This window comes from Stigmatopora nigra, chromosome 12 (assembly GCF_051989575.1).
Source record: "Stigmatopora nigra isolate UIUO_SnigA chromosome 12, RoL_Snig_1.1, whole genome shotgun sequence".
In the NCBI taxonomy this organism is placed as follows: Eukaryota; Metazoa; Chordata; class Actinopteri; order Syngnathiformes; family Syngnathidae; genus Stigmatopora; species Stigmatopora nigra.
The window spans coordinates 7,128,828-7,156,082 of record NC_135519.1 but is presented as its reverse complement, the minus strand read 5'-3'; the positions used below and the strand labels follow the sequence as shown (position 1 = coordinate 7,156,082).

The following is a 27,255-nucleotide window of genomic DNA, read 5'->3' as shown; positions in this document are numbered from 1 at the left end:
TATTAACTGACTTTCATGTCACATAGCAACCATTTTGATGTCATGCAGAAGGCTTGATTATAGGGAGGATGTGTTTATGAAGACTGTTCTAACAAATATGATTAAAGCTAATGGCCTAAGTCCATGTCTCTAACTTTCATTTAGGTTCAAAACACTTTGCTTTCTCAACCTAATGGATTTTATTTCAAAATATCTATCCACTTCTCACAACTTTATGTAGTGTGATCAGTGCATTTTATATGAATAGTACCCGCTGAATTTGAAGTGTGCAGCTCACTGAAATGGAGGGAATCAATAAATGCAAAAAGTAATTGACATTTTGTTTTTTTTAATACTTCTTAGATTATATGTCATTAAGAAACAAATAAACTCAGAGCATGGAGTTTCCTACTTGGACACAAAACCTGCATTCAAATTGTTAGGTTCGGAGCCATTGTTGTTGCCAATTAGAAAAATGATTGCTTCATTAGGCATCAGATTTAACTCCCCTTTTGCCATAGAGTTGATCGGCTAAGTTCACTTAGAAGCTGACACACTTCATTACAGAGAACATTCCTCTATTGATTAAACAATTTTCAGGGAAGAACACTTCAATAATAAACTCTTTTCGGCAGCTGTTATGCTTTTTTTTGTAAACGGGGGTCACAACTTGCTATGTACTTTGGCTATAAGGTAAAGCCATTATTTACAATTATTACAGAAAAAGATCAAATTGAAAAAGTGTACTCATTTGAGAAATGTATTGATAAATAAAGGGAAAATAAAACTTTATAACTGACACACCTTAATATTAAGTAGGCAAATAAATATATGCATTGGTGGGAAGTAAATATTTAACAAAATATACCAAACTAAATATGTAAAATCAATAACTTAGTTCAAGCCTTTGAAACCACAAAACAAAACATTTGCTGAGGTACTACTGTATGATTATGCTAGGTATTAAACACATTTTTTTTAATACCAAAAATTATCTTGGCCTATAACAGATTAAAACAGAAAACCCAAATTGATACTTAGCATGTGACCACCATTTATGTAGAAACTATCGAAAATGCACATACCATCGTGAGTGTCTGGGCACCACCTCTCTGATTGCCTATTTAGCAACTAATTATCTGTCTCTCTCGCTCACATTTGAGACAAGCATTGATTGGGATTCTTTCTTCTAATTTTGGTAATGTCTTGTTCATCATAAGCGCTGAGGAAGAAAAATAATGATGAAAAAAAATAATTCTCATTGCCTCCGTCAATGAAGCATTGCTGTGTGTAGCAAGATAACAGACAAGGATATAAACTAGCCTTTGGCACTGAACCCTTGGATGAAACTGCAACTCTAACAAGTTTCTCACGATATCAGGAGCATTTTCAATTAAATTAAAATCATAAAAAAACAATCTGTAAGTGCAGAGATTCTAGTTATTATTGTGATTTTAGGTAGAGTTCAGTATGTGTGATGACACCTCAAATACGCAGATTAATCTATTCCTTTGTGTTTATTTGTAAATCAAAGGTCTAATCAGCACTGAAGTTGCACAAGAGGCCAGGAGGAGGAGGTATTTTTCTATCTAATGGCCAATTAAGATGAAGCTAAACAGGAGGCAGGAGAGCATTGTCTAGTGCTGACCTCGTTGAAAGTCTAATGAAATGTCAAAATAAAACATCTTTCTCTTAACCAACGTATCATTTTATTCAATATATTCATCATACCTTCTCCCATTATCCAATCAATTTGCTTTTGCCCTTCATGATTAATTCTCTTTCTCTCATGCCTTTTTTTTCTCAATTCTACAACAAAAATCATTCATAGCCTGGCTTGTGAATGAAATAAGAGCAGCCTACTCCTAATTTTTGACACTGTTCCTTCACTTGAAGCCATTTTTTATACACTCACACACACCCTAGGTTTCCTCTCATCTTCTATTTATTTAGAAGGGCGAACTCAGTGTGGAAAGAAATCTGCTGTAGATTGAAGCTGCATACTGTACAAATTTTACCCTGTCTAAATGACCTAAATAAGAAATTCAATACTGCGGGCACTGAATAGCAGAGCTAAATCTGTGTATTTATTGAATCCAGCCTCTTTGCACACTACCAGCAAACTCTGTGGTTTTTAGACTCCACTCCAATATTATGAAATGGAAATGTGATCGCCATGTATTTTCATTTCTTTTTATTTTATTCCAGAAAATTCAGACCTGGCACTGGTCAGATTGTGGCAGAATAGCTAAAAGATGGAATTAAATAGTGAAAAAGAAAAATAAGCTGGTTGCGGTGAATTGACATGACAATTCATGACCAATTCAGAGTTTTGTTCTAACTACTTGTACTAGGGTTAGTAGTATATTTTCCAGTATGAGTAAATTTTTAAAAAAGTCATAATTTGTGCAAGAAATGTTTCATTTGAATTTGGTACTGTCAAATAATTAATCTATGGAGTTATAACAAAATAATGTGTGTCCATCTGTTTCAAGAATGGCTATAGCACATACTGTATATCTTTCTGTGACCTTTTAAAGATCCCGCTCAACTTTTGAACACATTCCCTTTGTGCCTGTCCTTTGCAAGTTGGATATTGACATCTTACATTGGCACCTCAGGAGACTCACATACACATGACAGAATTATCCTGTGATGGGGTCCACATTAGGGCACACATTTCTAAGTGTAAGATACATGCTGACCAAATTCTAAGGCCAATCACTGTGAGACTAAACATAGCCAAGAGGTTATTGGTAAGAAGTGGTGTTTGACTGCAATTTTCTTAATATTTACTATGTTGCATGTCCAAAAGATGGTGAAGATATCTGATCCTTCCAACAGCTACAGGCAAATGACACATCCTCTTGTTTTCAACTAAACAATAAAAGTCACTACTGTCATATCTCCAGGCTTTGGAATTATCTTGCTTTTGTCTTTAGCTCGCAGGTCATCATGAAAAATATTTCCGCCATCATGGTCAGTATTCTTGCCAGCATCACCTCTGCGTGGAAGTGATAGTGAAATGGACGCCCACATATGCCAGATTGTTGGAGTAGCTTCAGGGCTTAACTTTGCTAGGAAAATTTTCACATAAGCTCATATCAAAACTCATTAGGGAGACAATTGGAGGGTGAGTACTTGTGTCAGCTGTCCAGCCCTGTTGGAGAAGGCCAACCAGGCTGAATGTGACAGGTCAATGAGCAAGACTAGCCAAAGGCTTGGAAGGGCAAATGAAAGCATATTTGCTGTATTTGCTTTCCAACCACTACCTACAAACGTTGTTTTGAAAATGGAACTAGCCTGGTAAAAAAAAAAAAAAATGACAAGGTAGGCCAAACCAAATTTCTCTTCAAGGCAGCAACCAGTATCATAGAGAGCAATGTGTCAAAACATTTTATGTTTTACTGAGGGTTACATAACAGCAGGATACCGTGGAGAAGCTTGTCACTCACAAAGGCAAAATAGACAGGCCAAACATTTATGTGCTTTCAAGTATAGATCACTTTAGTGTCAGGTCAAGGGTTCAAAATATCACAAAGCACCACTTCTGTGCTATACCACTGCATAACACTACTCTCTTCACGGCTATATTTTCACTAAAATATCATTTAAATATGAATTTACAAAGGTGTGAACATCCACAAATTGAAATTGACTCATATTTAGAGTTGTTATTAAAGTATTTGATTACTGGACATCTAAATTAGGTTTTCAATGTTGTAGTGGGTAAATAATCTGCATATCCTCCATTTTTCAATAATGTATTTAGATGTTAAATATTTTTTCCATATTTGGAATAAACAGTAGTTTTATTTGAACAGTACAACATTATTTGACAATATTTTGAACATATAAAGTTAACAAGACGACACACAATGACGGAATGTAGTTGTAGCCCCTCCAAAATATGATGTAGTCTCATATATTGTGAGATGTAGTAATCAAAGAAATGCATTACAAATTTGAGAAGCCATTCACGTTGTTTTCTCTTTGTAATAATATTAGTACATGTGTCCTACTGTATGTATTTGCTGACATTAGGTGCCATTCATGTGTGTAGAAGTTATAAGTCTAAAGTATTTTGCTCTACAATTTCTTGTCGTCATACATAATGCATGTTATGTCCAGTACAGAGAGGGTAATTGAGATGTAAGAATTACACCAGAGAGCAGCAGATAGGAATGCATAATGAAACACCGAACTGGATTGTATGCTAAATACGACATGAATGAATATGAAGCAAGCACCGTCCTCCTCTACTTGACTGCAATGCATAAGCACACAGCATAACTGTAACTGGACTGCTGACTGAGAAGGCCATGGTGGGTATGTGCACACATTTGGCACTAGAAATGTGCACCCAATCAGGGCCAGACTGGGAGTCTTTTTTCCAAACTAGGGGGTCAGACAATGGGCCGGCACAGGTGGAATTCTCCACCTACTCCCTATGACCTGCCTGGACCTGCACGGGATAAACTGCACGCAAGTACTGATGGTTTTATTGTCTTGCCCTATTTCGCAAACACAATCAAACACACAAAAGCACAGGTCAGAGAGCCCCAGTGGCACCAAGACTGGCAGGAATACTTCGACTATGCTCCAACAAGCCAGCATGCTTTCCTTTACCACACTGCCAACTTGCTTCCCCCTACTCACGCAAACACACACACACCCCACTGGTTTTCCTTTGTCCCCTCCAATCATTCATTATTGTAAGCCCTCACAGGCATTGGAGACAATGAGAAGTTAAATGGGAGAAAGTGAGCTAATTTGTGGAAGTATGCTTTGTTACTGTTTCAATAAAAATCCCTATAAACACGATGATTACATAACTAGAACAAAGACGTTTTTGGCAAAACCTCAGTCGTGTCGGTCTCCCTTGCGAACTTCCATTTTAGAAGTGTATGATGGATGACTGACTTGGTGAAAAAACAGTAACCATTTTGATAATTTCATAATGGTATAAAACAGTTTTACCTTTTTTTATACTCATACCTCGAATAATAAATGAGCGCCCTAATGATTTAATGTGCACAATTGAATTATGATATTCAATTTAGTCAATTTTATCTGTTTCTTTCTTTATTGCGTTCATACAATGACTTTTTCCTGCATTTGTTGTTTATCAAGATATTTTAGTGTCTAAAAACAGTGATGAACATTGCAACATTTTATCACTTCTCTGTCATCTCGTCTTCAATTTCGACCCACATTTACATCGACTGGGTCACTATTTTTTTTCTAGGCCGGCCGGGCAGCCCCTGGCATCCACTCCATAGTTTTGGCTTGTACCACTTGTACTGTGTCAGATAAATACACACACAAACACGCAAATATTCACAATAAATTTTGTTAGGCAGATTTTATACCTTCCTGACCTCCTTTAATATTGAACACTCTAATATGGTACATAGGTTTCCCTTAGTATGCATTAAAAAAAGCATGATTTTGCGTGTGTGTGTGTGTGTGCGCGCACACACTGCCACACATGCTTGTCCTGAAAGTAGAGCTGGATAGCTGCGAGTTGCCCCTGACACCAAACTTAATTCTCTGAAGCAAGACTGGGGATAAATATTTCAAGGTCATTCTGTTTGCTCTCTGTTGTCTTCTTCCGGGACTGTTGACTATAATAGGAATATATGCATGGCTAACTAGAGGCTTTAGAATAGAATTACCCATCCTGCTGTTTCGCCTTTGCCTGTAGTCACGGGCTAAAAGATGAAAGATGACTTACAGTGGACAAATAACAATATGTGCTGATCTGAACAAGAGTAACACTTTTTCCAAAAGGACCAGCCACAACTAGTGATGTTAAAAATGGAACAATGTCAAGGAAGGAGAAAATAGACCCTAAGTTACAGTACACAACCCCCCTATGGTGATTTTTAGAGCAATGGACAACACAATTCTACATTGGAAAAAACATTTGTCTATTCACAAAATTAAACGTGCTGAGTTTCAAATAGTCAATGTGTTTTCTTAAATTAATTGATAGGTTAGTTGTGTGTAGTGTTTTAATAGAACATATTTAATGTTGAAGACAAAACTAAATGAAACTGAAACATATGTGGGTCAACATTGTGTCCCATGATACCAAATGTAGAAACTTTGAACATATTTTACCAAAGTTAGAGAAGACAAAACAAGGTGAGAAAAGAACGCAAAGGCTACAAGTGCAGGAAATGTGTCATTTTGTCAGAGAACGTAATCTAATGAAGTTGACACAAGTGTCCACTCCATTAAGTTTTCCTGCATGGATCATTACAGGCTATGTTAGAGGACAGCCCAGAGCAAAGGACCTCTCTGATACAATCACAAATGCAAGCATGTAAAGAAAAAAGAAATAAAAAACATTCAAAAGCATCTAATGTACACTGGCTCTTTGTGTGTGTGTTTTTGAGTGTAGTCTGTTTACACATTCACTTCATTAATGTGCTTTTGAATTTGTATGAGCATTCTGTTCTGAATAGAAAGCATATTCAAGTTTATTATCCTCCAATATATGTTCATAATTCAATAATCCCCTAGTGTTTTGTGCTCCTATGTGAGGTGCCGCAAAGCCGTATGCTACTGTGAAGCAAAAAAGAATGTCAATGCATGCAAGAGTGTGTTGAACCAATATGGTGGAGGCCTCCATTATGCCTCTCAGCTTGTCAGGAAAATATAATTTGTGCCTTCAGTGCTTTTCACCTGGTTCATATGCAGCATGCAAATTTATTTCTCTAATAATCAGAGTCTAAGACGACCCTCCTCTAGGATTAATGACAGCTTTCCCGGGGCCTTGCCTCCACCCTAGACCACAGTAATAATACCACTATGCAGACTCACAAATACACACATGCATATGCACACTCTGACGTGGAAAAATTGTGTTATTTCTACACAGAAAAACGCTGGGGTATTTGTCCTGCTAGACATTATAATGGGCTGGTGCATCGTCAGATTGCAATGTCATTTCAAAAAACCTTGAATACAAATAATGGGCAGGAGTGGGGAAGGAGAAGGGGAAGGGGAGCCGGGGCACACAGGATAGATGGTGCGTTCCCTAATCCAGTGGGCTAGTTATCCTTCATTTCAGGTAGAGTGGTGTCGTGGTGACACAGACACACACACACACACACACACACACACATGCAAAAAAGAGATACACATGGCTTACTTATTAAAATGAAGAGTTCTGCATTGTGCAGTGCTTGCTGCTTTCTTGGGACTCATCCCTTTTCTCCCCACTTTCCCTGTTAATTAATCGTGGAAATCTTTTTTTTTTTGCATATCTATTTCGCTCTCCCTAGCTCCTGCTCTTTTTATATATATTTTTTTTTTTAATTCAAAGCAAACAGTCTGAAATAGACATGCGCAACAAGAAAATTATTAATTAATTATAACCCCGTGTGTGGGTGAGGATCTGTGTGCATCTGTGTGTTTTTGCTACGGAAGAAAGAGGTGAGAGATAGGAGGAAACAATGTGCCAGCGCCACCACCCACTGCCTGGATCTGTCACAGTGCCTCGGAAAGGAAAGTAGAAGAAACAGCGGGTGGAGGGATATACATGTGGAGATGGTGTGAAAGACGAAAGAGAGGAAGAGCATGTGTTGGCACGTGTGTGCTGCTCTAAATTTGTTTCAGTGCCACCTTCTGCAGACTGTGAGTCCAGTCACCTGCAAACATGTCTTAATCACAAGTGAGGTCACAAAACCCTTCAGCGATCATGTCACTGTGTACTGCCATGCAACACAAAGTGGGTTCACTCCAGACATGACTCTGCAACCTAACAGGCTGCCATTGTTGGTCACTTATCTTTTTAATTAACTTATCACTCGTCCCTGAGCCTACGCACACACACTATCCTCTTCAAGATTCCCTTTTACCTTTGTGGCACCAATTCTGAGAGAATTTAAGTGACAGGCTTGGGTAAATGTACAGCCATGATAATCCATTAGCCATGATATTTATGTTTTAGTTGTTGTTGTTCATAAGGCATTAAAAATATCTAATTGTACTTCAGTTATGGAATGTTTAAATGGTTTTATCGGCATCAGTTCTATCCAGCTTTCAAGATGTTTGTCCTGATTTAATACGATCCAAAAGGAGCGCCCAAAATTGTGTGTTCAAACAACCACCTTTAACCGTACTGACTATTATTGGTCAAGAAAATAATTGATCATTTTTTTTCTATATGTTTCTATAATGCAATGATACAAATGTAAGCTGGTTTTCTGTTATGTTAGTCATTCACAGTCAGGTTTCTTTCCCTGGGCTGCCGGCATACAAGGCCATGTTCATGTATTTTCTTTTACACCACAAAATGAGTGAAAGCTACTTTACTTTGCTTGTGACACTGTCAGCCTTCTCTTTATATTTACTGTTAATGTGTGCGCTTCATTTCTGTATGTGCATTTATCTTCTTAAATATTCATACTAAGTGCTAAAAGAAGAAACTTCTTTCAAATAAATAAAGGTGAGTATGTGCTGACCCATATGCAACGGTAAGGGCAAAGATGCAAGGTCTACAGGGGTCAAACAATATACTCTAGATACGGTGAAAAACATTTTTTTTTTCTCCCTACAGGCTTGCCAAGTATTTTAAAAGGGTTTATCAGTTGGACTAAAAGTCAAGCAATGAAAGGAAATCATTTTTGTTGGAAGATAATTTGAATTTCCATGCAAAGATGAAATTATAGCTGTTTTACAAATGGTATTTGAAAGCAAGCTACTGTCAATAGCAATGATAACAGTTTTAGGTTATAGGAAACTTGGTAGTGTGAGTATAGGTATAACATATGCTATATACAGGTTTCCAACATCCACCAACAATCTGATTTAGGTTAGTGTTGACACACGTAAACTGAAACAGTTATTACTCCTACAATGCTGCTGTTTAAATTGTCACCATTAACACATTCAATCGCAGACATCTTAAGTTTTTTACAGAACTTTTTCTTTCAATCATTATGCCAGCATTTTTCATTTTAAATCTATTGTTGTTACACTACATAATGAAGTTTTCCCATGACATTTTAAGGCTCACTGACACTGTCTCTTGGTTTGTCTCTCCTAAATTGTTAATATTTGAAAGAAGGTTCAGAGGAGTTGACCTCAGTATGTGGAGTCACATTAACTAACACTTTATGTAATTAAATAGACTTGCATTGGCACAATTCAGGAAAAAATACGGGCCTTGCCCATGTCAGAGTGAAGACCAGATTTCTAAAGCATATCTCTTAGACATTTTTAGATGTAAGCACGTGTTTGTAATTCCTTATGCATCATATGAGGTTTGTGGGAAGCAGACTGTCCAGTGGTCATCATCCCAGGGAAAAGGACAACTCACCAGTGACCAATTAGGTAAGACAGTGCAAAGGGGCATGAGGGAGGATGAAGGCTTATAATTGGCTGTGAAGACCCAGTGTGGCCAGTGTTTTGGTACTATGAGGACCTGAGAGAGGACCACAATACCATTAATATCAAAGTGCTCCATATATTAGCTTTTCTTGAACTCCTGAAACAAGCTCAAATATAGCAACAAAAGCTGATAAGTCACAGAAAACTGTTTCAATGTTTAGGTGTGCTTTACAAAGTTAAATTTACCATAAGTATACATAAGTGCTCAATTTGAAAGCAGGTTATGAAAAGAAATTCCTATTCAATTGTGGGTGTATAATACATTTTATGTAGGATTATTTGTTTATTTCTCTCATCAAAACTATCATTATAAAAAGCCATCTTGTCACCTGTCAGTGTTAATTGAAGTTGATGTTGCACAAGCATTTAAGGGACCAGGATACTATTAACACCACATTTCATCCCAAATGAGTTTTTATTAAAATGAACGGCTAATTAAATTCCACAATGAGGCTCTAGTGAACAATTCAAGACAGTGGCTACTTTGATCCCCCCCCACACACACCCTTTAGTTTTAAGTAATTACGCTGGCCTGACATGAGTGAGCACACTGTCTGGGACCCTTCTAATGAGTTAAGCAAGAAAAATTGCCACACTTGCCAATGGTGGCTGCTGCTAATTGCCTGGACACATCAAACTCCCACTAGCGCTAAAATGTAGATTTATTTTTACAATGTTTTCATCCCGGCAAATAAAAATCATGTCAGATTGTAATGTGAAGGCCAACATATTCCATCTCTAAACATAGAATTACCCATAAACACATGGGATTGGAAATGAAACAAATGTCTGTCATCTCATTTTCTTAACCGCTTGGGCCACAGGCAGGGGACACCCTGAATTGGTGGCCAGCCAATCGCAGGTCACAAACAACCATTCATGGTCACACTCATACCTAAGGGTAATTTAGAGTGTCCAAAGCATTGCCTTAATAACAGGACTTTATAAAAAATGAGCAGTTTCACCATTCAACTAGGAATTAAAATATTGATTATAATTAGACCAAAAATTCCATTGCAACCCTCCTGTCAATCTTTCCAACTCGCACACATGCATGCAAAAATGTGTCAGTTTCGAACTATGCTATAATAGCTACAAATATATAGCTACAATGCCAGCACTAACATTGGAAAATATTTCTGGACTTCCATACAAGAAAATCAGTGAGACAGGACATAATTATTCATATGTTTCACTTAACCTTTAACATGCCTTTCCATCTAGTGCCTTAGTCAGTGCCTGCATATTGCTACCAGATTATTATGTGAATGGATAAGTATTTGTCCTTGTTTATGTGCCCCGTTGAAGCATCCTTGGCCATGCTTGCTTACATTCCACATGAATAGCATTCCCTGGACCCCAGAGGCTCCCAACTTCTCCTGAGACCTTTAAGTGTTTGTTGACAGAGTAACAGACTTTGGCTTGTTTAGCTTTCTCCACTGTCTAAAATTTAAAAGGTCAGTCACAATTCCTTTGCCAACCTTACTCCCCTGAAAGAGAAAGGGGGGAAAAAAAACAACCTCAGGAAAATGCCCTTACGAGCAGACCCCGAGAGCACTGGGAAAGAAAAGAAAGAGAAAAAAAACTGAATCTCTGCCTCCACAGTTATCAAGTTTACCAACATGTCTCTATCACTATAAATTACAGAATTGCTAGGAATGTGTGTGTATCCACCTCATGATGGTGTAAATATGGAATACTTCTCGCGGTAGAATTAAAAAAAAAAACACTATAAATATTAAGACCTATCTAGCTGACATTCTACATGTGGTAAAAGTGGGAGATATATATGTATGTTAGTTTCTCAACAAATGTAATACAATGGAATTAACGTGCCTAATGTTCATAATTACCCCTTTCCTGCAATCAAGCAGCCCTTGATTTGTTGTCCCTATTGTTGCTGTGGCGCTGCTCGTTATTATGAGGTGACTAGTTCAGGCCATAAGAGAGGATCTTGCCACTGAGGTCTCTGTGGAAATCGACAAGCCCATCTCACTGCTTAGCAACCAAGCCCTGGGGCCTGCTTTGCAAAGCTTAATTCCGATGAGAGAGGCATGCACGGGATTGGCTAGATGCAACACAGTCTCCAAGCTCCCCACTCCTCCTTATTTCTGTTTCATCCTTATTTGCTGTTGTGTCTTTCATACAGTGTTATTTAATCTCTTGATATCTTCATCTGCAATGTCCTTCTACTTAACAGTTACAGGGACAACAAGTCTTCTGGTTTGTATGTATTTTATCATGTGTTTACCATGTGTCTATATCTATAATATATACATATACATCCAATTTTGTATTAACATGGGAATGAGACCAGTTAGGTCATGTTTGGAAATGTCTGAATTGAAGAACAAAAATAAGATATTTGTGAGAGCTGTATAGGCAAAAAATAAATAAAAATGGAACTGACCTGCAGCATCAAGTGCATTGGAACTGGGATTCTCAGTGAGGTTTTGATCAAAACAGATTAATTTGGTTTATTAACATATAAAAATAAAAATTATTATGTAATGAGTATTTTATGCAGCATCCCATAGTGTAAAAAAGACAGAAATGGAAACACACTGGCAACATGGACTCCCATTATAGACACAGCATTTAACATCTTCACCCTTGGCAGCTCAATTACCTGAATGTAATTGCAATAACTCCATAGCACTGCAACCATGCTTGACAGTTTCCAGACCAAGTTCAGTAATTGCAGGTTGATATATCCAACAGCAAAGGCTGAGTACAGAACAGGTAGGCTATGACTTTCACAGTGGAACAGTGAATTGCTAATGCAATAAAAGGCCACAATTATTAGTGGAGTTGTGAATAGGAAATTGTTGCAAATGCCAAAAAGCTAAGGACAGCATTGCATAGGATAAAATACTGTAAAAGAAGGAGAGAAGTGTTTATGCTTTAAACTTAATTTACAGTGTCAAAAAAAATGACATGGATTTATTGTAAAAGTATCACCAATTCAATCAACCATATCATTTGAAATGTAGTGCATGGCAGTTATGTTGCTGTAATGCAATTAGACATTGTGCCACAGCATTTTATTTTCCCTGACATCATTTGCTGAGACAGCTGGCTCTTAAAATGTAACTTTTCCTTTCTCTGGCACTTCTAGTCCAATCACAGACAAGTATGCTTTGGATACGTAATCTATCACAGACAAGTATGCTTTGGATACGTAATCTATCAATACAAAATATAGTATAAACACTATTTGATTGATTGACACCTACAGAATCTTGTATAAGCAGTCTGAAGAAATTTTAGTAAAAGTTCCATCAAAAAGACCACACTTAGTGCTACCACTGCACTTTAATGTGGTCTTAAGGAAACCCAAGCCGATGTGTGGTCGAGTTGGAGAGCTGACGGGCTTTGTGTAATTCGCCGTTCCTCCATATGTCTTGGGATGGTTCAAAACCGCAGGCCTTGACACAAACGTCAGTTCCAAAGCTTACTGCCAAGATTCAATGTGAGCAATATTTCTGTCTTTAATCCAAGAGTGTTCCACTAGGATTTCTAGCAAAGCAAAGTGCCCAGAGAAAACTGTTCTATAAATGCATAGACCCACATGTAGTTGACCCAGCACTCCGTTTACTAATATTGATTTTGAATTGAATTCTGTTCAACAAAATCATTCTCTCAATTAATTCTACAAATATCATTGTCTTACATTATCCTTAACAAGACCCATCATAACAACTGCACATCAGGAAACAGAACTACTTTGGATGGATGGCCGACTACAAGGAATTACTAGAAATAACTGTTGACCATGGAGCAAATAGGCATGGAATGATGACAGATATCATGGAGTGGACTACTTGCAATGACTGGGAAGGAATTAATAAGCGGGAATGGGTTAATAGTGCATTAAGAGCCAGCAGGGGAACGGCAGGAGAGTGGAGGGAGAAGCTTCTGAAGTCAGCTGTGAGTAATCAGCCCATGGCGAGTCTTCAACAATTACCATAACAGAGCAATTGTACGTGAAAAATGGATAATATTACGGACAGAGAAGTGTGGCACTGTGTGTTTCAGTAAATGTGTAAAGTGTGTGTAGTTTGACACTGTGACCAGTATGACTATGTGACAAGTATATTCATATCATATTATTTTCTATTGCTAGTTCTTTTAAGATAGCTGGATGGACAGACATACAAAAATATTTTGATATATGAATTAACTTGGGCATGATTCCAGAGACCAATGATTTATATGGGAGAAATTTCACAGCTATGGCGTAAGGAAAATGAGAAGATTTAGCGCTATGATACAGCTGAAAATCGATATGGCCTTGGCTTTTCTTCTAACGCAGCGCATGAGACATTTCATTGTATTCACTGTAGTATGTGGAATCCCTTGATTGGCTTATTATCCCTCCCTACCAGCGTGCATTCCTCCTCTAATCATAGAGACATTTATCCTTGGGAAAAGTGACTATTCAGTCACGTGAATATTCTGTTATTTTGTGAGGATTCAACCATAATGTTAATTTACTAAATGCTACAGCTACTAAAAAAATATGACCACTGTAGAGAGCTTTTCCTTTTTAAACTGTGAAATCAACACTGTGCCATATGTGAAGTATTTGCTGCATTTTCGTTTAACAAGGCCTCACAATCTAGGGATGAAGGTATATAAGCATTAATCTTAATAATTAGGCCTTGGCAGTGCTAGACTGACTATAACATGATCTTTTGAGTAAATTTAGATTCAAGCATTACTTAGCTTTACATTTTCTTTTCTTCTATTTGCTTTTTAAGGCTGATAAGATAAGGCTGTTTTTTTCTTTTATCCTGTCCAGCATCGCCCACACAGTTGCTATAAGACCCCAAACACCAAGCAGGTGGCAGAGAACATTGGATGGCCCTAGATCATATAGCAGCACGAATGGTGAATTACTGTTTCTTGAATTTACGTGAGAACATGGACAAAATGAACAGCATGTGCGGGAATTTGAAGTGTCAAAGTCTCAGTCTGCTTGCATCTGTGTTTTTATGTACATTTTTCATCATCTCTACTTTTATTCTTTCAATCTAGTCAAATATGCTTAAGACTATCGTTATGTTTTCACGTAAATAATGAAAATAACCTTATGACATATACATTTGAAAATAATTATTCAGAGATGTAGTTGCAATATATTCTTAGTCCAACTTTTTTCAGCAGCTACATTCTGTTTTTTACTAATGCATTTTCACAGCTAAATTGTTAAAATCAGCATAAACAGTAAAACAAATTGGTATTAGATAATTAGATTAGTCAACCATCATAATAATAGTTTTTCTCTTATGAATGGATGGATTGTGCATAAATGTAGATCCCTAACTGTCCAGGGAGTGCATAGGTGTACTTTGTGGTGTGTACGTGAGTCCACTGATTAGTGCAGCTTATTTATGGATGAATAAATGTGGTAGCCTTCCATTCACTATACTGTGTGGTCCAAGATTGGCCAAATTACCAGATGGCAACGATGTACACACCAACATAGTAAAAGTCCACACACACACACAAAGACATACTTGTGGGACTAAACCTCTGCAGGCCTTATTTGAGTCCTGGGCCACTGGTAGAACATTTGCCCGCTGGCAGCATCCCTCTTTGGGTGAAAGTCCAGCCACAGACAACCTGGCAGCATGTGACTGCTGGGCCTCACAGATGCCAACTGAAGAGCTCTGGGAATCTGAGAGATAATTTATGAGTTTGTGTACGCGTTGGTGTCTTTCCGCTGGGCTCGTGTGAGGTCTCTCCTTACTTTGGGCACAACAGGCTCTAATCAATGCTTGTGAGAGTAGAAAAGCCCTAGTCAGAGCTTCACATGCCCAGCTCAAAACAAAAGCGTGTTGTTGGCCCCAAAAAAAGAGTGCGTGTTGACAGATGTCGAGTGTATGCTGGTCCCTTGAGGAAGCGGTTTTGAGTATCTTTCCTACCTGAGGCTGCTGTAAAGCTGCACTATAAACTGATCACTGTCCATACCACAGACTTAAATGTCTGGAATTTTAGCTGAGAATCACAAGAACATTTTTGTGACACACTTATTGACTGAAATAAGTATCAGTACTGATTAAATGATATAAACGAAACCAATGGTTCATGCAAAAAATGGCTTATAACATGAAGACAGAAAGACTGTAACACAAGTAGAATTTTTCTATCAGGTTTTTCGGGGAGAATTCTTCCTAGTTCAATTGTTCCAGACCACTTGCAACCCAAGTGAGGATTAGCAGTGTACCATATAGAACTCAAGATCAGGGTAAAACTATAATGAACAACTTTGACAAATTGAACCTAAGTCAGTTGATAAAAAAAATATCATGATAAAACACATGATCTGGGAGAAATGCGAATAAATGTAAAATTTGAGATATCAGCCAGTAAATGAGAGGGGGAGGTTTTGCTCTTGACTGGGGTGAGGGCTGGCAAAGCGACGGGTAAAAAGTACAGTGAAAAGATGACATCAAGTCAGGACAGGAGGGAGGTCTTCAAACCCCCCTACACCTCTCAGTTTAAACAGTGTGATAATACTTTTAAAAATGACTAAAAAGCTACACGCCTTTGGAATTACATCCCAGCTATCAGTAGCCACAAGCTTCGGTGCGAGACGGCGTGACAGGTGTACGTTTCAGCAACTTAAACAGGGCGGATTAAGCCACTAGTGGCTCCTCTTCATATGCATTCCTTATGGGAGTTAAGGCCATTTGATATGCAGGGCCAAAGGCAAGATTACCGGCTCATAGGCCCATGGAGAGAGGTGTGCTGCAACTAAAAGCCTGGATTTGAATAATTGTGGCAGGGCTTAGCGCCTGGAATCAGCACAGAACAGAACCAATGGATTATTACACACACAGTCAGACACACATACTAACTTTGAAACGCTTTGACTTGTCTGACTCAATAGCTTACAGTATCACTGAGTGAATGCGTGCGTGGGTGCGGGCGTCTGTGTATGTGCATGTGTGTGTGTGCCATATCAAGTCCATAATGTAAATGCATGCCACTGCTTTTCTGTGTACGTGATTATTATTTACTTTTGCAACAGCGAGTCTGTGCGACAGATCAAGTCTTGGCACGAGTGAGTGAAAACGGGAGTATTTATATTGAAGTGTCAATAGCTGTATTTCCCTATGCGCGAGTATACATGTGTATGTGTGGACCTGTAAATGCCGACACCTAAATGCAGCAGAGCTACTTTTCGAGCGCTATTCTTTTACAATGGTTGAGGGCTTAGAGATACTTGAGGTGGTATGCACACCCAAACACATGCGCATACACCAACATTTGCAGTGGTTAAAGTTAACATTTTTTACCTCTAAAACAGTTATAAATAAATGGAAAAAATACCATGATATATTGCTTATTAAGATTTATAGTATAAAATAATATTATATTTTCTTATCACAGTATATTTTTCTGTTTTGGCTGTGAAAGTTGCCTAAGGGACTGTAAAAACTTTTTTTGCGCATGGGAAAATAAGGTGGTCATAAAAAAAAAAAAGTTTAAAAAAATGAATGTGTCAAAGCCAACACTAAGAAGCAATCTGAAAATTCTAACATTGCATGCAGAGCTAATTCCTCAACACGCAAAATAGTCAAAAATATATCCACACTTTTTAAATGGTGTGACCGACACTTTGAATAGAGGCGGCATCAACACCTGCTACTGCATTACAGCCAAGGAGATTTGAGGAGTCAAGAAGGCACACGTCAAATGTAGCGCCACAATTCGCACCTGCACACTCAATTATAATCACTGTGGTTGCCAATTTAACCAAAATCATCCCAGGTCAGTCCTCTTAAATTAAAACGGTTAAATCTTTTTGTTTTTATTTTATTTTAACACTGTAATCACACAAAAAAGGTATAATATTCAAAAATGTGTACCACAAGGTTCATGCTGATGTAAAAAACAAAATGCACTGCTTATTATGCCTGAGAGAAGCGCACTGTCTGTGGAAATAGAGTCCAAAAAGCCAATCCCTGCTCAATTGTTCATTTCAGTGGTGTTTGTGAAAATCATGTGGCCCATATATTCGGAAGGCCTGTTACTAGTGTTAGTACAAGAACCTTAAGTCATCTAGATATTGCTTCTGAGATCCCATGAGCCCCGGTAGATAATGTATGGAAGCAAACTAATTAAAAATGAATATTTTACACAATAATAATGTATATAAACAGTTCAAAATTATAAATTGATGTCCCTTTTTCAAAAAACTGAAGAGAATCCTTGCTGAAAATGATGTTTCAGTTTTCCAATCCATTCCAAAATGTACTATTGTATGATGTACAGTACACGGAGTGCCTTTCCTTCTCTCTTCCCCCCCCAAAAGGGCATCTTTTATTAAGGTGCGACTTTTGTCATCCCTCTCCTCATTTTTTTTTTGTGGATGATAGCACTGTCTCTTCTCTCATCTCTGACTGGACTCTGCCTGTTTCACAGATCCCCAGACAGACTCATGTAAATCTGTCAAGTCATACGAGAGAAGTACAGGCTTTGGGTGTGATAATGACTTGCAGGAGACAACCAATGGGGATGTGCCAAACATTGACACACATACAGGAATACACATACACGCACACACAACGCTGTGCCATGCACACCTTTCTACTCATCAAAAACTATCTGGTCTCCATGCTCATCTTGTCCCTAACCATCCCAAATTTCTGTCAGCTGCAGATTGAGGTGGCAACGCCCATCAGAACCATTATAATGTGGTGAAAGACAGCAAAGAGCAGGGGAGTTGGAGGGCATTGCCAATCCTACTAAAAAGCCCAGGTAGGCAGAGTTCGTGGTCTCAGTGGGTAGCAATGGGGAATGGGACAGCCAGGGTGGTAATAGAGTAAATAACTCAAATGAGTCAGAGTGTGAATTACTTCTTTGACGGGCTGGGGGGAGTCCTGCTGTGAGAACATCCAGGGGGTCCAGCCAGGATATGCCTTGAAAATCTGGGGAAGAAATGGGGCGAGGCGGCGGGTGGTAGTGGTGATGGGCAGGACATTTGGGGTGACATGTCATTGGGGATGGGGTGTGGTGGGTGATATGTAGGTGATGATGGAGGAAAAAATTGCTTGAGGAAGCTCTGCAGCAGCCTTTCATGACAACGGACACCAGCTTTTTTGTGGACCTAGTCTCCAATACAAGCCTTGGATTCGCCTTATCCGCACCGTCTGGTCGTCATTTGCGTTGAAAAATGTCAATGCAAAAGGGATGGTTGGAAAACACTTTAAGGAGGGGGACAAAGAATAAATAACCTGCAACCTTGGTTTTCAAAGGACAGAATATTAAGCAATCTAATCCAATGGAGGAAATTTATGAATACATTTTGCATCATTAAGCGGCCTCAAAACAGGTTACATGGTCATTTCTATTCTATGCTGGCCCTCAAGTTCAGAGACACCTCTGAGCCACCGAGGGGCAAACAAAGACTTCAATGACACTTCCTCCTTGTAGGAAGATTCTATTTATCATTTCAAAAGGTACAACCCCTTTCACCCATCCAGTTCTGCCGATGGACAGGGTGTGCACTTTCAGAACAAAAAATGTCTGGCAGGAAAGTTCCCAATCAAAAATATAGGACATATGTCATCTGTATGCTACTGCGTGAGTAGGAGAGGAGATCTTATTTTCCTGTATCTTGTTTTTCTTCTGACCTTCACAATATTCTTCAATAATGTAATGCAGCAGGTTTGAAAAAAGTTTTTGAAAGTTAAATCAGGTAAAAGTTGCTGGCTTGTCTTATGGCAGTAGAGCACCATTCACAGGTAAATCTTTATAAACTGTATTTGGGATAGGTTATGATGACTATGATTACACTAGAGGAAATGTGCATTACTGAATTAGAATGGACAACTAACCCAACAATTCTTTTCAAAAGAGATTTCATTTGACTGGTCATTTATTTATGCATCAAACCCTCTTTATTTTAGAGCAGAAACTGCCAAGACCAAAACAATGTAGGATTTTCACCAACCACAGTCCAACACCTAAAAATCTGTCAAGCACCAAGAAAAAAACAACAACTCCATCTTTTGGTTTGATTCATGCTGGTAAATGGTAAATAGTAAAGTATTCTATTGGATCTTACCTTGTGTTACCAAAGCATTGTTTATGTATATTGTTTATTAAAGTGTTCTTTCTACAAAATGGTCTAGAAGTAGTGAATTCCCCACATTTTTGTGCAGAATTGCTATTTTCTATTAAGAATGTCACTTTTTCTGTTGGGCGGTCTGTTTTATGTCAAGGCAAAAAGAAATGAAAAAGTAACAAGTTCTTCCACATGACAGGGCTGCTGTGGAGAAAAGGACGTTCGGCAAGGACACGGGTATACAATCAGTTCCACTTTTTTTTTTTTTATAAAGAGAAAGGTCACATGTGGACTGTATTTACCGACCAACACTCCCTCAAAATGGCTTCCTCTCTAATGAATTTGCAGTTGTTTGCTCGCCATTGTATCTGTTTGAAATGTCGACTTGTGACTGGCGCTCTCTGTGCACACTGACACCAAATATCCTCTGCTTAATGGTGATTGAAATAGGGATGCTGCCCGTCTTGGAAACCACTTAATGTCAACATGTCAGAGGTATCAGGGGGGAACTAAGTCCAAAACTACTGGACTGTCAAATCATAAACGCCGTGGGGAACAGATTTCTCAGGGATCTGCAGGCGATGAAAAGAATCAGCAGAGGTTTTGACAGGGATTTCATTTGGCATGGCTCATGTCTCCAAATTAATCCCGCGACAAAATTATGGTTTTCTTTTATCCCCATAGTCCCATAGCTTCAATGTTGCAGATTTCAGCAAGGGGACGGTGATCACAACAGAATGGCATGCTAAAGACTTTTATAAGTGAATATGTATTAGGTTTGAAACAAGTTTGCCACATGAATTCTATTGTTTTCAACAATAAACATATTCTTACTAATGTATTTAATGTTTTGTCACTGCTATATATTTTTCAGGGGTCTCACTCAAGTATTTTTTGTTACAATAAAAAAAGAATACAGAATACGAGGAAGTCATAGAAAGTAAAAACTGAACAAGAAAGGTTGGAGGAAAAGCCACATTGGGAATGTCACACTCACTTAAATTTAGTTCAGAAAAAATATCCCATTTCAAACTGTCAGCATGTCAAGACTACTAATTTAAAAATAAATGTACAGTAGTAATTTGGGAAGACAAACATACATATTTGGCTGAAACAAAGTACTGTTTGTTTCCATCAACACACAATTGCTCTACAAACTTGCCACTTAGTCTCTCCCCAAAAGCAAGTCAACAACGTTGATAGGGGATGCGAGGCAGGCGGCGGGGAAAAAAAAACATGATGGAGATAGAGTGACAAATAGAACAGAGAGAAAAAGAGAAACAGACATGGGATGTGATGCATACTAATGACATCATTACACACCCCTCCCAAACATATTTACTTCCTAGATAGTTTTCTCACATTGCCCCGACAACATTGTATTCAACCCTTGCAATCTTTACTCAGATCTTTGTGTTTCCTTGTTCTTCGCTTGAACAACAAAACATGGCTAATTTTAGTCTACGTACCCAAAATACAGTTTGTCAGGAAATAATTCATGATGTCCCTGCGTGTGTGCGTGCGTGTGAGTATGTATGTTATGATTGGGTGTTTGTCTAGTGCTCCCCTTAGAGTTGCCGTTCTTTTTCCCTGGCATTGAACTTGACCCTGTGCAACCATTCTATAATGAGTGAATTGAAAACATCTCACTTTGGAATGCTTTGGGGGGGGGGGGGGGGGGCAGAGAGACCATGGTTTCCCTCTCCCTGAGCACTGTGTCTGCGTGCATGTGAGTGTATGGACATGTATAAGTGTACATGTATGTCGGGTTCAACCTATTTATAAAAAAATAAAGAGTGTCTGTGATCCCCTGCTGCAGTCCACTATTAAATACAGTGTGCATGCTAAAAGCATCATTTATGTTTGATGCCTGTATGTTTCAAATCCAATAAAACACACAAAATAAGGCATTAACAATTTTACAATATTTGATGCTCTGTGTAGTGTGGCTGTGCTTACAATTTTAACGAATAACACCACTTGATAAGTGCATGCATTGTGTTGCAAAAAAAGTTGTCGCTTTTTGTCCATTTTAAACTTGTTAAATTAGCTCTCCAGGGATCAAAATAAGTTGGCACACAGTCTCTTTATCTGAAGTATTTGTTCTTGTGTGAGTACTTCTCTGCTTGCCATGTATTTGTCCCCACCTGGTCCTGTCATCAGTGGTGGTGAGTCCCTCCCTGTTTGGTCACTTTGTTTCTTAGGTTTGAGACTTATTAATTAGGATATCATGTCACACACTCACTCTCCAGTACTTTTTATTAATACACAACACTTGCCTCACTTTATTCCAACTAGTTTTTGGCTTCACTACACCAAAACAAACCGTGATCTTTATATGTAAGCCTGTTTTAGAGAAGTGTACTTTACAACAAAAAGAAGCAAATTCTAAAATTCCACATCATGTTCCAAATGGTAATACCATATTATTTGCTCAGTTTATTTAAGACTCCCCAATAAATATGAGAGACAGGTCTCATAAATTTGCAAATGACTTTAAAGGTATTGTAGATCATGTTAATGATATTATAATTTGTTAGAGGTGATGAATTAAATCCCACTTAAAATCATACTACTGTCATTTCTTACTTTTCTGATTTAAATGATGAAACATTAAAACGGCAATGATGGTGTGTGTGTGTGTGTGGGCAAACATGTCCACTGAACCTGGCGGAGTATGACGTTGAGCGGTGTTTGATCTTAATCCTGATCTAGCTGTCACCATCCATCACACAAGCATACCCACACATGTGCACACACACTCACATATACAGTACTCTCATATCATGGGGAGGGGCTTATGACAGCACTCTGAGGGGAGGGCTCATGAATAATAAACAGAAATATAGAGTGGTCCAGGTAGATGTGTATACTCATAACATACACACACGCACACACAACCATGCACACTTCCCATATAACCTCACTACAATGATGTCACCCTCCTTTTTCTGCAGCCCCCATGTTTATGCATCGTACCCTGTTTCATATGTATCGACCACATCATTCCCTCTGTTGTCACGGGAACTGATGACACAGGCTGCATTAAGAACGATGACCCTCCTTCAGATTACTGTGTTGTTAGTGTACTTAAACACACAAAGCATTACCATTTCTTAAGAATAAAAAAAAAAACATACTTGTTTGCATACATACACAGATGCATAAAGTATATAGGGAGTGATATTGCAAATATTTCCTTTCAGGACCCAAGAACATAAGCAGCCAGATACATAAGATATAAGGGGAAAAACAAGCCAAAACACAGGGATTCAGCGACTCACTAACACATGTATTATGTGAAAACCAACACACTGGCAAATGTACTGATAACTGTCTAAACAAAAAACTAATATCAGTAAAATTACTCATGATTTTGGTGATATTGTTTGTGTTCTAAGCATGTATTTATTGTTTTTTTAATTTTTCTCTGGATATCAATGATGTTTTTTCTCCAAATCTTTTCCAACCGCTCGCCTCTTTTTCTCTGCATGCTCACAAACCATCAGTAATGCTGTGTTTATCAACTCTTTATTATGGCCCCTCACATCATTTACAATGCAAGCATCTGCTCATTGCCGAGCCCATGCATGGGGCAAATTGCTTTTATAGGGGAAAAACAGCTAGTGAGAGAACACACATGGACACTCTCAGCAGCAACTGTGCACGAATGAAGACATCAAGCCTCGGACGATTTACAGTGGTTGTTAACTCTCCTTCCCGAAATACACAGAACCCCACTGTATAAACACTTCACTAGTTATAATAGAATCAAATGATCTGGTCAAAATCAACTCATCCGCACGTTCCAAATACAGCAAGGGAGCCTGTCTAATTTAGATATCTTAATACTTTGTTTTTCTAGTAAATGATGCTACAATGTGAAATTGCCATTGTCGTCTCTACTCTCTGTTTTCTGAGCTCGGCCCAATCTTAACATATGAAGTTCATCAATCTATGAGCAATAATAAATCAATTATGATTCATTGAAGATCCTGGCTGCAACTAATTTATCTACTCATTTATTTAAATATATAAAAAGTATCAAAGTATATACATTTGTAAAATCTCTGAAGCCAAAAGTCTGTCACTGTGTTATTGTGTTGATGGTGACAGAAATATATTTCAATATTTATAGTAATACAGACGCAGAAATATGTTTTGTACTTGTGTGGTTTATGTATTCCTCAATCAAGCCAAGTACCTCAGTCAGGAGGTAAATTAGTAATGTCATCGTGTATTATATGTGCACAGACACAACACAGTAAAGGCTATACAGTAAGTTATCCCTCTTTCATTGACATTTCAGACACCATCCTGTATTTCATCAAGTAACATTGAAGTAGGCCCCAGTTTAATGTTAGAATATAGTGCCCAAATAAACCTGCATCAGATTTACTGTGCATCAATAAAGTCTTTTGACCTCTTGTGATATATACTTACGACGAGTCTGCATCATATTCATAAAAACAATCATTGAATTGTGTGTATTTTCTCATAGAGGCTCACCTTTATAGTTGGAGGCTCTGTGTTGTGGATATTACTTTTGGGACTCCCTCTGTTGCAGGAGCCAGTTTCCAATGTACAGATAATTCCATGGAAGGCTCTGTAAACTGCAAGGAAAATAGATGAGATGGTTATTCAAAGGTATAGTATTATGCAGAAGAGTCTTTCAAAAATTAGCAATAGTAATACTGTTTTTGCAAGGATATTGATGAATATAGACAAACATATTGTAATGCATGTAAAAAATGTTTCCAGAAATTATGAAACTGGCAGGAAAAACTTCCCGTGTATACAGGCATCAATTTGGATTAAAAAAAAAAGGAAATGGAAATTCAAAACATTTAGCCATCTTTGAACATTGAAATAAAGATCACTGTCAAAATGTAAGCAGGCTTTAATATTCATTACTTTTCATGATGCAAAGAGGGAGTTTTCTATTCTTTATTGTTCAACAGAACAACAAAAATCCTTTTGAAAAACATCATATTTTATATTCTCTTTTTTAAAGTAAAGAAATGGTTACTTTCATAACTAAATGAGTGATTTATTTACTTATTCACAGAAGTTTCAAATTTGATAGACTAAAGATGTAATAATCATCGTTGTAATGATCAAAAGATATTTTTACAAATCATATCATTTTTTTGTCATATCGCCCAGGCCTACTTTGTAGGTGGCTCATAAAATTAAGAGATAAAACACGCTATGTCACCTTTCTATCATATGTTTTATTATATTTATAGTTCATATACTTTGAAAACAAAAAAAAATCCAGTCCTCTCATTGCTTTGAAGCAGTTTTTGACCTAGATGCAATGGAATTTCGTCACAGTAGGTAATCAGAAATTTGGCTCTCTTGCATGCCAGTGGGAAAGGGAATATATTCATCCAGGCATTAGCATTAGAAAGGAAGAACCGGTAGAAGTGAGAGGAGAGATTGTTTGGCTGCCGTCTTAACTGAGTGTGCCTAGCCAAACCCAGCCTGGAGAAAATATAAACCCTTGAGAATAAGGCTCATTTTGACTGGTGGCCAGTTAGAGGATAAGCTATGGAGGTGTGCAAGTATGCATGAATATTTATACTCATGTGACTAAGCAAGTATCCCATTTAACCGGCCAATCGCTTGATGCCATGCCAGTCCCTGACAATATATCAATATATCTCTATAAATATGTACATGTGTTTATGTTCAAATCAACATGAAAAGCCTTCTACTTTATTCCATGTGTATAAATGTCATTAAATAAACAGCTATCAGCAAGCACAATTTCACTCAGCACATTTGGTAAGCTTGAACCAGACAAATCCTCTTAGCAAAACTGGAAGTTAAAAAAAAACAACTGAATTTGGGTGGTATCTTAAAACAGTCATTGTAATTCTACAAAAGTTCAGATGTACTTTATTTGAATACTAATGTCACATTCAATGTGTTTTTAATTACTTCATTTATCTTCCGTATCACTTATCATCTAAAAGGTCGTTGATTTGCCGGAGTCTATCTTAACCAAGTGTGAGCAGGAGGAACCAAACTTACATGACCAATCTTATTAACTCATTTATGATAACCAATGATAATAATAGACTTGAAATCTATTGGAACAGGAATGGGTGGCATTGAGTGATGATGTTTCACTGCCACTGATGGGACTCATTCGATTGTTGCCAGCCCCCAATCAAATGGTATTTGCCGTCTAGTACCGTGAATGACAGTCTATGAGTATACTAAGTTTTTCTGAATTATTATTATTATTATTTGAAGAACATAACAACATAAGTAAAATAGAAATGGTGCAAACCACGTAATTAAATGTGCAAAATAAAACACTAGATATGGGATGATTGGGCATATAATCCAGTTATTTTACACTGTTACAGAAATGGCAAACCAAATTAGGATTATGTTGGTTTCATTACGAAAAGAAATAATACAGGCAAAGTAAAATACAGCTATGCACACATTTTTGGCTATGTTACATAAACCTGCTCTTCCTAGTGACCTACTCACTTGATATAGAATTCAGTGAGTTTTTTTTTTCTGCCTCCCGTTTGGTGCAATTGCCAAATTAACAGCCCAATCACTGCCACAGTCAACTTAAGTGTAGCTGGAGGGTGAGCCTCCGCAAACACACAGAGAGCATATTGCCGGGTAATCATATAATATTCATATTACAGGCACATGTACTGAGCCACTATGATCAGCCATGCTGCAGACAGGACAGGAGGATCAATGAGTTTAATAGGAAGTGACACAAAACAATACCAGATGGCCAATCATCATTCAAAGGGGTTGAAATGTTACCGTGGGAACCCTGCAGGACACTGCTGCCTTCGTTTGTGCTATGTTGTATATTAGCTCATAGTAGCTGAACCATTAAAAAGCCATTGCACAACATCTAAAACATATGCCTTCCAGTGAACAACAGATCATTTGAATAATGTTATCCAAGCATGTAGTTTCTTTCCAAAATGAGCAAATTTGTGGTCAGCCCCCCTTGAACGGGGAGCTTTTTATTGGTATCTACTAATATTGCTGCTCTTCTTAGTTTAAGAGAGAATCAACTAGATTTGAAAAAAAGAGTACTGAGTATTATTTTATGGAAATAAAAATAAAAAATCTCACCATGCCTAAGTTATTATAAATTATTATTCAGTTCTTAAGTATACAAAAGCAAAAAATATATTGTATACATTGAGTTTGAAATATCTTATTTCAGGTTCCTATTTACCTTTTTAAATATTCTGACCATATTTATGCATATATTTTATTGTATTTTTTAAATTGTTATATTGTTTTTACATCCATAAAATATAATTCTTTAAATAACAGTCTTCGTATTTTCATTACTTTGTATTTGATGCTTTCACTTTGTAAAAACGACAGAATTAAAAATGTTGTGTCTATACAAAATTTGTTAATGGAATTCAACTGAATATAATTATTAAGATCCTGCTATACTACATTCTTAAAAATTCAGATTGGGTGAACTTTTGCCTCTTCTGGATGTCTTGTAAATGCAAACAACACATTGATGCTGAGCTATACAGTGATCTTCTTATTCTGTCTGGCAAAGCCCCTTCACATTTATTTATTTTTTTGGAGCCCTGTATAGTGTATCCTCTTTCAGCTTATTCCTAAAGTATGCATAAAGTAGAGAAGGTGGCAAGCACTATGGCTGTAAGCAGGTGGGAGATTGTATTAAGAGTTTTGCCATATAAATGCCATCGGATGAGGGAAAGTTTCCACAAGATTTTCCACATTAATAAAATATCCTTCCTCAGCCCCAA

At 37.6% G+C, this 27,255-nt stretch overlaps 1 long non-coding RNA gene across 6 annotated transcripts in view; it reads right to left on the bottom strand.

Moving 5' to 3' along the window:
- The window catches only part of LOC144204988 (uncharacterized), a 231,982-nt gene that overhangs the window by 139,359 nt on the left and 65,368 nt on the right, over positions 1-27,255 (bottom strand). For all 6 annotated transcript variants that reach the window (XR_013327983.1, XR_013327982.1, XR_013327981.1 and 3 more), the window contains exon 4: positions 23,975-24,078. This is a non-coding gene — a long non-coding RNA (uncharacterized LOC144204988). The remainder of the gene's footprint in view (positions 1-23,974; positions 24,079-27,255) is intronic.